Source organism: Dasypus novemcinctus, chromosome 17 (assembly GCF_030445035.2).
Source record: "Dasypus novemcinctus isolate mDasNov1 chromosome 17, mDasNov1.1.hap2, whole genome shotgun sequence".
NCBI lineage: Eukaryota > Metazoa > Chordata > Mammalia > Cingulata > Dasypodidae > Dasypus > Dasypus novemcinctus.
The window spans coordinates 41,748,881-41,763,840 of NC_080689.1; the positions used below are offsets into that span (position 1 = coordinate 41,748,881).

Below are 14,960 nucleotides of genomic sequence, written 5' to 3' on the forward strand. Positions count from 1 at the left end.
CCATTTCAAATTATGAAAATACATGTATATCTTTAAAAAAATAAATATTGATGACAATTATTCCTAAGCTCACATCTCAAGACAAAACATCTCTATACTGGTATATTATATATTATTTGTTGTATATCAAATTAATACGAATTTCTTAAAATTTATTGCTATAATGACCATAATGAAAGTCAATTACTAAATATATTGAGAATCTACCAGAAATTTTAAATGAATCTTTAACATCATGATGATACTCTAATCAAAATAAAAAGCCATCTTACTGTCTCCCTGATGGATGATCACTGAAGACTTTTCCCAAACTTTCTTTCATGATGGGCTGGTTAAAAATAATCTATGTCTAGGCCTTTCTTTTGACCTGTTGAATCAGGACTCGACAGGAGAATCTAGAAGTCTATAATTTTATTAGGAATTCTTCACTTGGGGCAGGTTTGAGAGATACTAATTGAATCTTTACTTAATGGAGAAAGTTATTATCTCACAGAGTTCTGAAAAAATTTAGTTGTTTAGAATTGTATCGTTGAGTTGAACCAAAATCTTTCCCCCTAGAACCTCCATCATTGGTCTTAGTTCGGCCTTTTAGAACTACCCTAAATATATCTAATTCCTTTGCCATTGAGAAGTGCTCCAAAAGTTTCAAGAGAATTTTTGGTTCTTGCCTTGCCCCACCCCTTGATTCTCTATTCTCAATTTTCAGAAAGGAAATGGATATCCAAGGAGCAAATGAAGATGTCAAGGACCAGAAATAAAAACAAGGCACTTCTGAGCCCTGTTCCTAATGACTTTTCCACTATTAAAAGAAAAACAAAAAACTGTACTATGCCCACATTTAAAATAAATTACAGTCTCTGAGAGGAAAGCATGATGATGATGATGATGATGGAAGCTGTCATATACTATTAATATGGCAGAAATTGTGTTAAAAATGTTTTATATAGACTTCCATTTAATATCCAAAACAATCCTATGAGGTAGGTGCAGCTGCTATTTACAATTAAAAGATAAAGTGTATGAAGCTTAAAAAAGGTAAGAAATTTGCCAAAGCTAATGGGAAAACAGGTTTTGGACTCCCAAAACCATCGGATTACAGAAGCCATACTCTGAACCACTAAGCTATATCATCATACAACATTGTATGGAAAACAGAGTATAATTAAGAACTAAATTGTGTAACTGTTATAACAGTTTAGGAGCATAGCTTTTGCTCTATCTCTAGCAATACTTGCCTCAGACCAAAGGTTAACTTGCTCATATTTCAGACAAACGTGAGATGTAGGGTAGATACCATTCAGTATTCCCAGGGTCCAGTATATTTCTATCTTAGCATCAACCCCAATTTATTATAATGCCTATACCATTGTTTCCTCATGTAAACTATGAGTTTCCTGAGATCTAAACTCTATCTTTCATACCTCTATCTGCAGTTGTAGAATAACTCTTGGTATAAAGGAGACACTCAAGATATATTTGCTCAATAAATGTACAAATATATGCTTTTATTCAGTATTACAGAGATATACATAAACCAAATTAAAATTTCTACTTTTAAAGAGAATTGACATTTTTTAGAGAACATTTATCATTAGATTTCACCGAACAGATCAGGTAAGAATGTTCAAATCACTTATGCACTTAAACTTTCATTTTAATATATTCCTGGTTTTGAATGTCTGTAGTTGTTCAAAGACTAAATAAATATATATCAGCAAGAAGAAAATTCTTTGAACTTTCAAAGTATGAACCTGACAAGTTCTAAGTCCCCAGGAATCATTCTATTTTTCAGTCAGTCAGAAACGAAAACATCCTGACAAAGCATGATATCAGAAGGGGGTTGGATGTTAGAGGAGCCTTCCTTTGGGAGATGTCATGTTCCAAAGTAAATATTTACTTACATACTTTTATCCTTCACATGAATAACTTGCCTTATAGATATAACAAATTTTCATCACTCCAGAGCTCAGAAGCGTGGATTCTGGCAAACTTTAACCATCAAATTTTATTTCTTTGGTAAAACAAGGCTGTTAGACCTGCTTGATTTTTTTTTAAACCAGGATTACAGGAAACTAAATTTAGGTAATTACTCCATCTTCCATTTACAAATGTCTCACATTATTTTATAAGGCAAGTTTCTCCCTACATCAAATTATAATATTTGGGAAAATGGATTGATAAAGAAAATTCAGACCCATTAGATGGATCAGAGACCTTGAAAAACAAAGATATCCCCTTGCTGATCATCTAATACACTTAACAAAATTAGATATTTTTCTGCATAAGAAAGAGGGCCATTGAACCATCAACTGTAACCCTTTCATTCATCTTCAGGACACTGGATTCAGACATACATGGCTTTATGTCCCTTATTCCCTACTCACTAGCCAAGAAACCATGGGAAATTCATTTAAACTCGCAGACATTGAGTTTCCCATTTATAAAATGGGGATAACAATAACGTCCACCTCATTGTCAATGATACAATATCTGGAATGTCTACAGAAAAATATTTCACAAAAAGGAGGAATGTTAATATGTTAGCCTGGGTTCTTCAGAGATACAGAATAGACATGTAAATGTTCAGAGATTTATTATAGGAATTGGCTAACATGACCATGGGATTGGTAAATCCAAATTCTGTAGTGTAGGTAGCAATTTGGAAATGCTGAAATTCTAATGAAGGTGAGACAGAATTCCCCAGAAGGTGGCTGACTGAAATAGAGGGAGGAATTCTTCTTCCTGACTTCTGAAATCCTCAACACTCACTACAAGACCTCCAACTGATTGAATGAGGAAACTCTCCTCATTGCTTAGGGCAATCTCCCTTGTTAATTATAAATGCAGTCCACCTTAGAGGAAATCAACCGTCTATAGATTCTAATCCATCAACAAAATTTCCTCACAGTAACAACCAGGGGTCCTTGCTTAGCCAAACAACTGGACACCATAACCTAGCTAAGATGACACATGGAATTAAGCATCACTCTTAGATATGATGATGATAATGAGACAACCATGATATCATACCAAAGCAAATGACAAGTACAGAATTACCTGGGAAGGATAATACATGCATTATCATTTTCAGTGAATTGTTCCTTAGTCCCACAAATAACCCTATACATTTGGTAGAAAAATTATTATTGTCAGAATGTTATTGATAGAAAAACTGGCTACCAAAGAATTTAAAAGTTTTGCAGAATACTGTATAGCTGGCTGGCAAAGGAACCAGTACAAGAACACAGGAACTTTGTGCTTTTCTTACAATGCATAGCTATCTCCATTCAGAATAGCATTTAATCTACTGGTCTAATTCATTGCTTTCATTTTGCTTTTATTTTCTTCATAATTTTTCATTTCAATATCAAGTTCACCTCATTAAAGCAATCATAATTAATACTTAAATTCTCAACTAGCCTGTCTTTATAGACATTTAATAATATAGCATTAGAATTCATTAGAATATTTAGTAAAGACAAGCTTTCCTAATTGTAGTAAAAGTGAGTTAAATTAATTTTTTTATTTTGCTATGAATTTTAAGTTGTTTAAAAATAGTTAAATTCTCAGAGAAATCTTTTGTAAATAGGAATTTTTTTAATGTTATGTCATATTTAATTGGTTGTAACTAGACAATTCAAACCTCATACCCTGCCAAAAAGAGATTAGTAGGATCACCATTGACAATGAAATAGACTTTTTTATTGCTTCCTGCAGTGAAAATGACTTATAGAAAAATCATGACTTTTTGCTTTAACCAAAAAATGGCATCATTGAAGTTGAAAAACTATTCACTAAACTGATTACCTAGATCTTATTTATATTTTCAAGATTAACCCCTTATTTAAGGTAAAAGATGTGCTTTTACCTAGATATTAACGTTCATAAATAAAGACGACTTTAACAAGGATGTTTGAATTGCAAAGCTCACACTTAGAAACAAAGATTCGTGGTTGACATTTAATATATAGGATATGCCTTAATGATTTTTAAAAATATACTTTTATTTTTAAAAGATGCTTAGATTACATAAAATATTACATAAAAAAACATAAGGGATTCCCATATGCCCCACTCCCCACATCTCCCACTTTTCCTCACATTAATAACTTCTTTCATTAGTGTGGTACATTCATTGAAATTGATGTACCACATCAGTGGCATTTGGAATATTGCCACTAAGCATGGATTATAGTTTACATTGTAGTTTACACTCTCTTCCACTCAATTCAGTAGGTTATGTCAGGATATATAATGGCCTGTATCTGTCCTTCAATGTCATCCAGGACAATTCCAAGTCCTGAGAATGCCCCTCTATTATACTTTGTTTTCCTTCTCCCTGACTTCAGCACCTTCAGTGGTCACTATCTCCACATCAATGACATAATTTCTTCCATTGTTAGAATTATAATAAGTCCACAGTAGCATACCAATAAGTCTACTCTAGTCACATTTTATTCCCAGTCCTAAAGATTCCATGATGGTGATGTCCACTCTACCTCTAATTGAGAGGGGGCTTCATTCCCTATAAATAAGAATTTGATGGTGTGATGCAGCACACATATACAAGGAGTATAAACTTGCACATTTCTGGAAGAGAATTTGAAAATTTGTATCAAAAGACTCATATAATGAAAATTTTTTGACCTAGAGTTTCCATATAAAGGAATATACTTTCAAATAATATTATGTACATAAAATTTATCTAAAATATGTTATAATATAGTTTATAATATAAATTTATCAACAACCCAGGGACTGAGAATTCAGACAAGAAATTATATTATAGAAAAATATATTTAAACAAACAGATGCTTATTTGTTAAGCAACTATATTACCAAACAGTAATATAGTAAATCATATTTTTAATAAAATATATACATATACACTTACCTATAATATTTATAAAGGGAGCAGAAAGAACTACAGCAAAACATAAGTAATCTTTACTTTCTTATTTCATTTCTAAATATTCTTTGATAAAATTTCTCCTTTTTTTAAGGAAGGAAAGATGGGACGGAGGTGGAAAGGAAGGAAAGAAGGAAGAAAAAGAACGAGGAACCTAATTTAAGTATAATCCATTTTATTTTATAGCTGCTCAATAAAAGTTCTGTAAGAGTCAGTGAGTGGAAGAAAGACATGAAGATGAGTTCTGATCTCCTTCTATAAAGAGACATTAAGCATAAAAAAAATAAGAATATACATGACTCTTTACTGAGCCAGATTAAAAGCAGGCCAATTGAGCAACTGCCAATGAAGCCAATCTATTAATATAAAGAGTAAGAAAATATTACTTCAATGCATCTAAAATTTGTTGCCAGTTACCTTAGATCTCTACACATGAATTTTTTGTAAGTAGTGAAATGTAAAATAATCACCTCCCCTCCCTGGCATGGAAAGTAACAAACAATTATAAAACATGATTTACCCTAGCTTCCTTTAACCCTTTTAAATAAATTTAGCAAATTCTCAAAGGAAACATTTTATTTTTCTAGCCTTTTTAAAAAATTTCTCTCCCCTTCCCCCCCATTTTTTTTTCTCTCCCCTTCCCCCCTACCCCCATTGTCTGTTCTCTGTGTCCATTCATTTTGTGCTCTTCTGTGTCCGCTTGCATTCTTGTCAGTGGCACCAGGAATCTGTGTCTCATTTTGTTGCATCATCTTGCTGTGTCAGCTCTCCGTGTGTGCAGCGCCACTCTTGGGCAGGTTGTGCTTTCTTCATGTGGGGTGGCTCCTTGTGGGGTACACTCCTTGTTCATAGGGCTCTCCTACATGGGGACATTCCTGTGTGGCCCGGCACTCCTTGCACGTATCAGCACTGCACTTGGGCCAGTTCACCGCATGGGTCAGGAGTCCCTGGGTTTGAACCCTGGGCCTCCCATAAGGTAGGTGGACGCTCTATCAGTTTCCATCAGTTTCCATCAAAGGAAACATTTTAAATACAAATTAATTCTTTAGCCTGCATAGGGTCCCATGTGTTGGGGGATTGAACCATACTTCTCACAAGACATGTTCAAGTCTTAACTCCACGTCCTGTGAATAGGAGCTTTGAAAATCGTATTAAGATAAGGCAATCTGAGTTGGCCTCAATCCAAGACGACCAAAGTTTTTCTAAGCAAAGGAAATTTAGAAGCCAGAGGAAGAGACAGAAGATGACAGATCACCATGTGACAGAAGCAGTAAGATTGAGTTACGATCTGTTGGCAAGCTTCTACAGACTTCAGAGAAAGCATGGCCAGCTGATACCTTGATTTCAGATTTCTAGCCTGTTGTTTAAGCCAAAGAGCTCATGTTATTTGTTAGAGTACTCTTGACAAACCAAGACACCACGTATATGGTAGCCCTGATTTAGACTTATTTCAATAGTCTTGTTTCTGAGTCTGATAGCTTGGCCTCACTTACTAAAAAATGCTTAAACACAACCACTTCAACTAATGTATTGGTTCTGACTGTACAGAGAAAAGTTTAAATAGGTATGGAAGTCTTTAAATAGGAATTACATACTAGCCATGATAAAATAAAATAAAATGGCCTGAAAATAGAAAGAAATAAGAGTGGTCATGGGCCTCCCAAAATGATAGTGTTCCCTTTAAATTTGTACGAAATTTCTAGAGTAGTTGTATAAACCACTTTTATTCTTACTTATATGGACTTCTTTTGAAATTTTGTTTATTGGAAAAAGATAACAGCTACAGATCTAATTGCCATGCCTATCCCCTTTTTTAGCCTTTGAGCTCCTTCAAAGTAGAAAGTGCATCTTTTACATCTTTGCAATCACATAGTTTAAAATATGTACTTTACGTAGTCAGCACATAATGCATATTTATTATATGGATGGATATGTGGAGGGATAGATGGATGGGTGGATGGACCTACCCCTAAAGACTTGGACTTGAAGATTTACCCACTCAATATGAATATAACATCTTCTGATGGTACCTATTTCAAGCAAAACAAAGTTCCAAATTTGTAACAAGGTTCTTAAGGACAAGTCCTCAGAAATACAGTCTCTGGGATGACTGATCATTTATAATCCTCTCATTCACTCAGTCTTCATCCACAGGACTTCCTAGAAAATGTTTATAAATAAACTTCTCTCTTACCCCCTTCATTGTCTGTACATCAGGAATAATCATAACATATCCTTATATTTTGCATAGCACTTTCTGTTTACAAAACACTTTCACATAATCTCTCATTTTAGTCTCACACTACCCATGTGAAATAGATATAAGGAAACTGAGACTGAAAGAGGAATGCACTGTCAAACTTTCAGGTAAGTGAGTAGCAGAGTCTGCTCTCCAATCCGAATCTGAGTGTAAACCCAGTGTCCTTCAACATGCCACCACCGTATCAGTGCCTTGAAGCTTCCTCTGCATTGACAGGGTTAAAAGAATGTCTTCTCACCACATTTCACTGCTGGGAATGCATTCCATATTTTCTGCTAATTACCCCATTTGCTGTCAACTCCACATTTTTCAGGGAAAGTTGCAATTCAGCTTCCTTCTCGCAGACTTTGAAAGCTTCTTTTCCAGGAAGACAGCAGAACTGGAGCAAACCTTGGGAAAGACTGACAAAAATCCCATCCCCACCATGTGTGCACACACACCAACTTTGAAAGAATCCAAAGGTAGAAGAGGTAAGATGGACTGCAGAAATGTACCACTTAAAACACTTAAATGTTTCTCCATATACCCACCAAAGTTGACATCTTTGGGATTTGACTGGAATATTCTTCAGTAATAAGATATGGGAAGAATACCGTTTAATAGGATTCTTCAGACAGTTAAAAACGTTATCAGAGAGACTGAAATTGAGCAGGAAGCATGAAAGGTTCAAAATCTTTCTCCCTGTTTAACTGGGGGAGCTGCTCCATTAGCTCAGCTAATTGAACACTCTGTTCTCTCACTTGAATTGTCACTGCAGAAGAAAGAGGGGCTGTGCTTCTATTCCCTGAAACAGAATCTGAAACTGGTGAAGAGAGGCAAGAGACAGAATATATACTGATTACTTCATTTTGACATGAGATCTGTGACTAGAATCAGCTTTGTTCAGTATAAATATCCTGAGACACATCTCTTCACTAGCAATCTATATTACAATTGGCAACACTGGCCAAGAAGAAATAACGGTAGAGAAAAAGGAAATCTTACCAATACTTAGGAAGAAATAAAATTCATGTGGTGTTTTTTTTTGTTAATGATGCAGGCATTTAAAATCCAATCGAAAACAAACATAAATGATGTAAAGATAGAAGAAAATACTTTTTCTTTCTATACCCATGTGTTTGGCTTTCTGCTCTTCATTTTCTAAAATACTAAAATAAAAGGCAGATCCCATGGTTCAAATTGAGTAAAGATACAAACATACTTGGTCTGGGTAATTGGTTAGCTATTGTTAAATAATATATGACATAAAATGTGGATCTAGATTTACATTTATATATTCCAGCTAAAATATATATATAATATAAGTTTGAGAGAGAATAATATAAATTTGGGAGAGGACTTTCTCAGCCAAAATGCAATAAAAAAAAGTCAACGACAAAAGTTTACTAAAACGTTGAGTATCTAAAGATTTAAGGCTTTTGTATGCCTAAAATCATTTCAAAATCAATTAAACAGCAATAAAGAATTAACTATGAAATAACATTTTAAAAATATAAGTCTAACAAGTTTACCAAAATGAGGAGAAAAGCCTTAAACTAAGTAGAAATATACATAAATTTATTAAATAATCAACAAAAGAAATATATATTCTATAATTATATGGAAAATATTTATCCTAATAATTAATAAAAATAGAAATATAAATAATAAAAAGCATCTTTAAAATTATGTTTCATATAAAAAGCAACTAAATATTTTCTTTTCAATTAATGGTTAATGATGGAAATCATAATTTAAAACATACGTACTCAGACTGCTGGTAGAAGTTGACACTGATATAAATATTTGGTTAAAATTATCAAAGGTCCTTATGAACATTCCTATTTGATATCAATAATTCTTCTAGAAATCTACACAAAGGAAATAATTTAAGCTGTGCATACATATGTGCAATAAAAGTTATAGCATTATGTAAAATAGCAAAAATATAGGAAACAATGTTCTTTTTAAAGAATAGTTCGATTTTATCAAATACATATGAAAGAAATGCATACATTATATAAAAATACTTTTATAAAGCATAAGTCCAAAAATATGGGACTGCTTTAAAAAGTATGTTGTATACATAAAATAATATGAATTATTTAAAATATTTTGGAAGTACATTGTACATTAAGGGATTGGGAAAAATACCTAAAATATATGAATTAAGCTTTTGAAGAAAGCTTGATAATATGAAAAATGCTATTTGTATACTAACTACTGATATATAGGGTTTGTATATGTACATATGCATATGTGCCAGTGTGACTGAAAAAATACATCAAAATGCTAATAAGCTTTGTTACGATGATTTAATTTTTGCTTTCTTCTACAATCAGAATTCCAACGGGCTTTTATAAATGAAAAATAGGACAGTACATCATTCCCTCTGAATTATTGTTAGAACTTCAACAAATAATTATTTTATTTTCTATTCAAAGAAAGACAGTTTTTTCATGAGATAAAATAGCCAGGATTTCTGATTCTCTCAGGATAATGAATTAGATACCTGAAGAACGGATGATAAAAACAAACAAACAAAAAAAACAAGTTTGTGTTTCTGTGTGATGGAGCTGGACTCAGATGTGATCTTTGTTCACAAGCCTCTCCTGTTACTTTTACCGGAACTGTAGTTTGTGCCAGGGTTTAATATATACCCAGGGGACCTGAATCTCTGGACTGACCATGTGATAGCCAGGCCCTGAGCCTCAACAGACTTCATCTCCTATACTCTGGTTTATTGGACTTAGCCCACTCAGCTAACATGGAGCTGAAGAAGGTAAACCACCATACCAGGGAGCCAAGAGTGCCTACAACTGAAAGCAGGAGGATTGCATCCAGTATCCATGTGGAATCTAAGCCCCCTCTTGATATAGATGTGGAGTAGACACAACTATTCCAAGGCCCACAGGATGGAGGAATAGCATATGGATTAGAGTGGACTTACTGATATTCTATTCATGAACTATTGTGATTAGTAATCGAAGGAAATGTGGCATTGGTGTGGAGAAAGTGGCCATGGTGGCTGCTGGGGGTAGGGAGTGGGAGGAAGCGATGAGATGTGGGGGCAGTTTTGGGACTTGGAGTTGTCCTGGGTAGTGCTGCAGGGACAGATACTGGACATTGTATGTCCTCCCATGGCCCACTGGGTGGAATGCGGGAGAGTGTGGGCTATGATGTGGACCATTGACCATGAGGTGCAGCGGTGCTCAGAGATGTATTCACCAAATGCAATGAATGATGATGGAGGATCATCTCATGATGATGGAGGAGATTATTGTTATGGGGGGAGAAGTGGGGTGAGGGGGTTGGGGGGTATATGGGGACCTCATATTTTTTTAATGTAATATTAAAAAAATAAGTAAAGACAAAAAATAAAATAAAAGCACATTTTTAAAAGTCAAAAAAAAAAAAAAATCAATATCCTAGAAGGAGAATGTTGAATAGATGACCCCCTTGAGAAGAGCTGGGGCACCTGGTGACCCTGACAGCCTGACATGAACCACAGTGTAGGGAATAAGCAAATGAATACTCAACCTCTCTCTCCTCTGATGTGTTGATGGAGCTCTCCATTAACTGAACCCAAGGCAAAGTCAGAAGGTATGGGATCTCACTGATGTAGTTGATAATAGTCAGCCTTCTGTAGTACGATGCTGGCTGAAAGTAGATATGGAAAGTGAAGGAGAAAGATTACAACAGAAAATATGGGGTAATAAAACTTGTATCTCAATAAAATGAATAATTTTTTGGTGAAATGTAAATTACCAAAATTGATTCTAGTTAGAAAAACTAAATAAATGCATAACCATCAGAGAATGGGAAAATTATTAAATATCACTTCCTTACCTAAGAAATAAAATATATGTTGAAAAGATACTTGATTAATTAATGAAGATAACATGTCCTAACATCAACCTCAGACAAAAGAAAACAAGGAAAAAAGTTGTGGCTAATCTTACTTATGAACATATATGTCTTAAATTACTGAATAAAAATGGACTTTATTAAAGTATATACTATTTATTAGTCAGCCAAAGAGGTGCTGAGGCAAAATACCAGAAATCAGTTGGTTTTTATAGAGTATCTGTTGGATAAAATATGGCGCTTAGTGGGACACGGAGACTGAATGACTATAGACAAAGATTTATTGAGAAGGTCTCCCAATGGAGGGGGTCTGAAGAACAGACTTCAGCCCACCCCCCCACCACCACCACCAGCACAGTGGGAGTCAGAAGAGAGACTTCAACCCACTCCTGGAAAGGGGGACTTGAATTTATACAGAACTTTCCTAGGCGGGGAAATGATAGTTGGTGGGAGGGGGTTGAAGGTCCGAGTGAAGTGCAGGGGCCAATGCGAAGCCCTTAGAGGTGGAACTTTTCCTGATAGTGACTAGAAGATAGTGGGTTAGGGAGTTATCATTTCTTGGAATGCTGCAGGAGCAGATGTTTCTTTGTTCTGTAGGAATTTTCTCTCTCTCCAATATGTAGGTAGGGAAGGTTTCTATTTCCCTTTACTCCCCTCTCTCCGTGGTTTCCTTATTTAACCTGTGGGGAAGTGCCATGCCCTTGGACATGTAGGCTTATGGGGGTTGGGTTAGCCTTTCCCCAGGGGAAACTGAGCTATGGCTTATTAATTATTGCAAACCTCTAACAGTATTTATTTGGGGAAGAAGCTTAGAGTTACCAGGCCATAAAGTGTCATTTACTTCCCAGGGCTCCAGCTTAAGACTTCAGCATCAAAACTTCTACAGAAAACTCCAACATCAAAACTCCCAACTCTGTCCTTTGCCATGTCTTTCATCTGTGAGGACTCAACATCCTACTGACATGGCCCAATCAAAGCCCTAATCATAATTTAATCATGCCTAGGTACAGACCAGTTTACAAACATAATCCAATATCTATTTTTGGAATTCATAACTATATCAAACTGCTACATACTATCAAGACATAGTACTAGTTTACTCAGAATTGCAAAAATGACTTATAATGAATTGTCCAAAGATACCACGCTGATAAATCAATTAAGAAAAGCCACAGGATTATTTCTATACATGAAATTGAATTTTAAAAATAAACATAAAACATGATCTTGATAAAATAACTTAGGATAACAAAGGATACATGGATATATGTCTATAGGATGAAAAAATTTTATACTTGACATCTTATTAGAAATATTTCTTATTGAAATTCAGGGGAAAAATGAAACTCACTACTGAGCATTATTATTTTAGCATCATTATGAATATTTCAGCCATCTGAGCTGGAGTGGCCAACATATGAAGAAAAAAGACATCCTGAACATTCAAGTTCTTGCATTTACCAAGTAGAGGTAAGTCTTGTCTGAATTCCTGACCCATGAAAAATATAAAATGGTTGACATTTTTTCAGCCACTAGGTTTTGGCATAGTGTGTTAGGCTGTTTGAATGTAAATCAAGAGCTTTAAGACTGGATCTAGTAGAAAAGGAGGAAGTCAAAAGACAGTAAAAGAAGATTAAGGGAAGGGAAGAGAGACACAGAGAAGGGAAGAGAGACACAGAGGCAAGAAACAGAGAGAGATGGGGGAAAGAAATCAAATGAAAAATCTGGTAACCTACTCTTAGCCGGAAGCCCTGTCCATCTCGGCACTTTGCAGTTACTAGAGCCAATAAATGCCCTTTTTTGCTTGAGTTCAATGAGTTGAATTTCCATCACAATTAAGAGTTCTAACTAAAAAAGTTCCTCTAAGTTGAGGGCTTGGTCTGGCTATTTACAGAGGGACTCTGAACAGCATAATAACCATCTAGCCACTAACCTTCTTAAAATATTGTCATTAAACTGAATACCAGGCAGTTGAAGTTTACTTCAGCTCCCACAGGTCTGCATTGTTTCCTGGGGGAGTGAATTATATGACAAAACTAGGGCATCAAAGTTTATAATCCATGGAAGAATGAACATAGAAGGAACTGAAAAGAAGTTTAATTTTATTTCTTTTAAAATCAAAGTTAACCTGCAATAAACATAAGTCAAAAATCAATTATTACTCTTCAGATTTTAGGGTTTTTTTCCCAAGTCGTGTTATCATTTCTAGATTCATTTTTAGATATGAGATTTATAATTCCAAATATCTAAGAGATTTGTTGGTTTTCATTCTGCTAGAACTTATTGGAGGGAGATATGTTTTAATTAGTTTGGTCTACTGAGACTACCAGTGTTCCTTACAAACAACTTCTCTCCAGCCATTTCCGAGCTTTAAAAATTAAAATGGTCTTTCAACATTGTCCTCCTTTTAATCACTTCTATTTACCATATTTTTTGCAAACCCTGTGTGGCTACTTAAAGAAATGTATCCCATTAGTCCAACTATAAATCTAAGGAATTAACCAATTGGACACAGGATTGTAAAAACAACCTCATATTGTATTACAATGAAAAAAAATCAATAAACAGGCTCTATCTCTGTAAGAGAGACAGAGGGGAAAGAGAAATCATCTTGTTGCTCAGCCCTTTTGAAGTCAGCTGGATGTCAAATCAATGGCCAGCAAAGAATGTGGCAAGTGCACAGAGAGTTCAGGTAAATAAATCAATCTAAATATTTCCTTCTTTCAGTAAAAAGCAAGGCTTCAAACATTTAAATGAGAATTTAATCAGATTTATTACTAAAAATTAACCCATGTGTAATTCATTTACAGAGAATGAATAAAGAACTACCAGCATCATATATACAAGATAGATTTCTCAAGGTTTCAAATGCACATGGCTGACTTTGAGAAAATAGGACAAGGACTTTAAAACCTTAAAATGTATTTAAAGTTTCAAATTGTTACATATATTCTGCCCAGCAATAAAATCACCAACTCTGGAAAAAAGAAATATTCTTTAAAAGTAGGAATGGAAATAAATAGATAAGTTCACATGGCAAATATGACAACTATCAAGTTAAAAGACAGAAGACATAAAGGTATGTTTAAGAGATTACAGTCTCTCTGCATATAGCGACTTCTATTTACCTGTGAAGTATTAGTTAAATTCTGCTCTAGTAAGAGGTAAAGCATGCAGACACACACACACACAAGGTAAACCCTAAAGTTTACAAATAACAGCTGCTACCCTAAACTGAAGGAATGTGCTTATTTAAACTATGTTTCAAAAACTAAACTGACCTCTCCATCTGGAATCAAAGTCCATATGATAGGAGTTCTATGTAAATACCCCAGTTTCTTTACCTCTTGGCCAGATTTACTAGTAGTAGACAAGGGCTTAAAAGTGTATGTTTTATTGACTGCCTTTCCTACCCTATATCACATTCTCACTCTTACATGAAAAGTTTTTGGAATCTCTTCTATATAAAATACTTGAACAAAAATCCTTATTTCATTCCAGCATGGATACCCTGAGAGGTCACTCTCCCCGGGCTCTGTCCAGGTGGCACAGGGGCACATAGGGCTGTGCCCAGTAATGTGCAGTCCCATTCCATGACGTTGGAGATGAAGCCAGGCTCTTGAGCCTGCACCTGCATATTCCTCCAGCTTCTCAGAGTCCTATGGACAATACCTAAGGAGACAAGCCATGCAGGAAACATATCTCACATTAAAAATTAAAATGCAAAAACCTTAAAAAGGAATCTAAACTGGTTTTATATTTGTGTATATTCAGGAGAGAAGAGGAGCAAAGCCTTGACACTGAAATACGAGGTGGGAAAGTGGATGCTATACTATCTTTTTTTTTTTTTTAAGATTTATTTTTTATTTATTTCTCTCCCCATTTCCCCCCCCCCCCCCCAGTTGTCTGTTCTCTGTGTTCATTTGTTGTATGTTCTGTGACCAC

The 14,960-nt window shown here is 34.8% G+C and overlaps 1 non-coding gene across 1 annotated transcript; it reads left to right on the top strand.

Annotated features, from left to right (window-relative positions):
* The first annotated feature begins 14,512 nt into the window (after positions 1 to 14,512).
* On the top strand, positions 14,513 to 14,717 carry LOC111759088 (small nucleolar RNA SNORA73 family). Its single transcript, XR_002793177.1, has one exon. It is a non-coding gene; the product is annotated as a small nucleolar RNA SNORA73 family (small nucleolar RNA).
* The last annotated feature ends 243 nt before the right edge of the window (positions 14,718 to 14,960 follow it).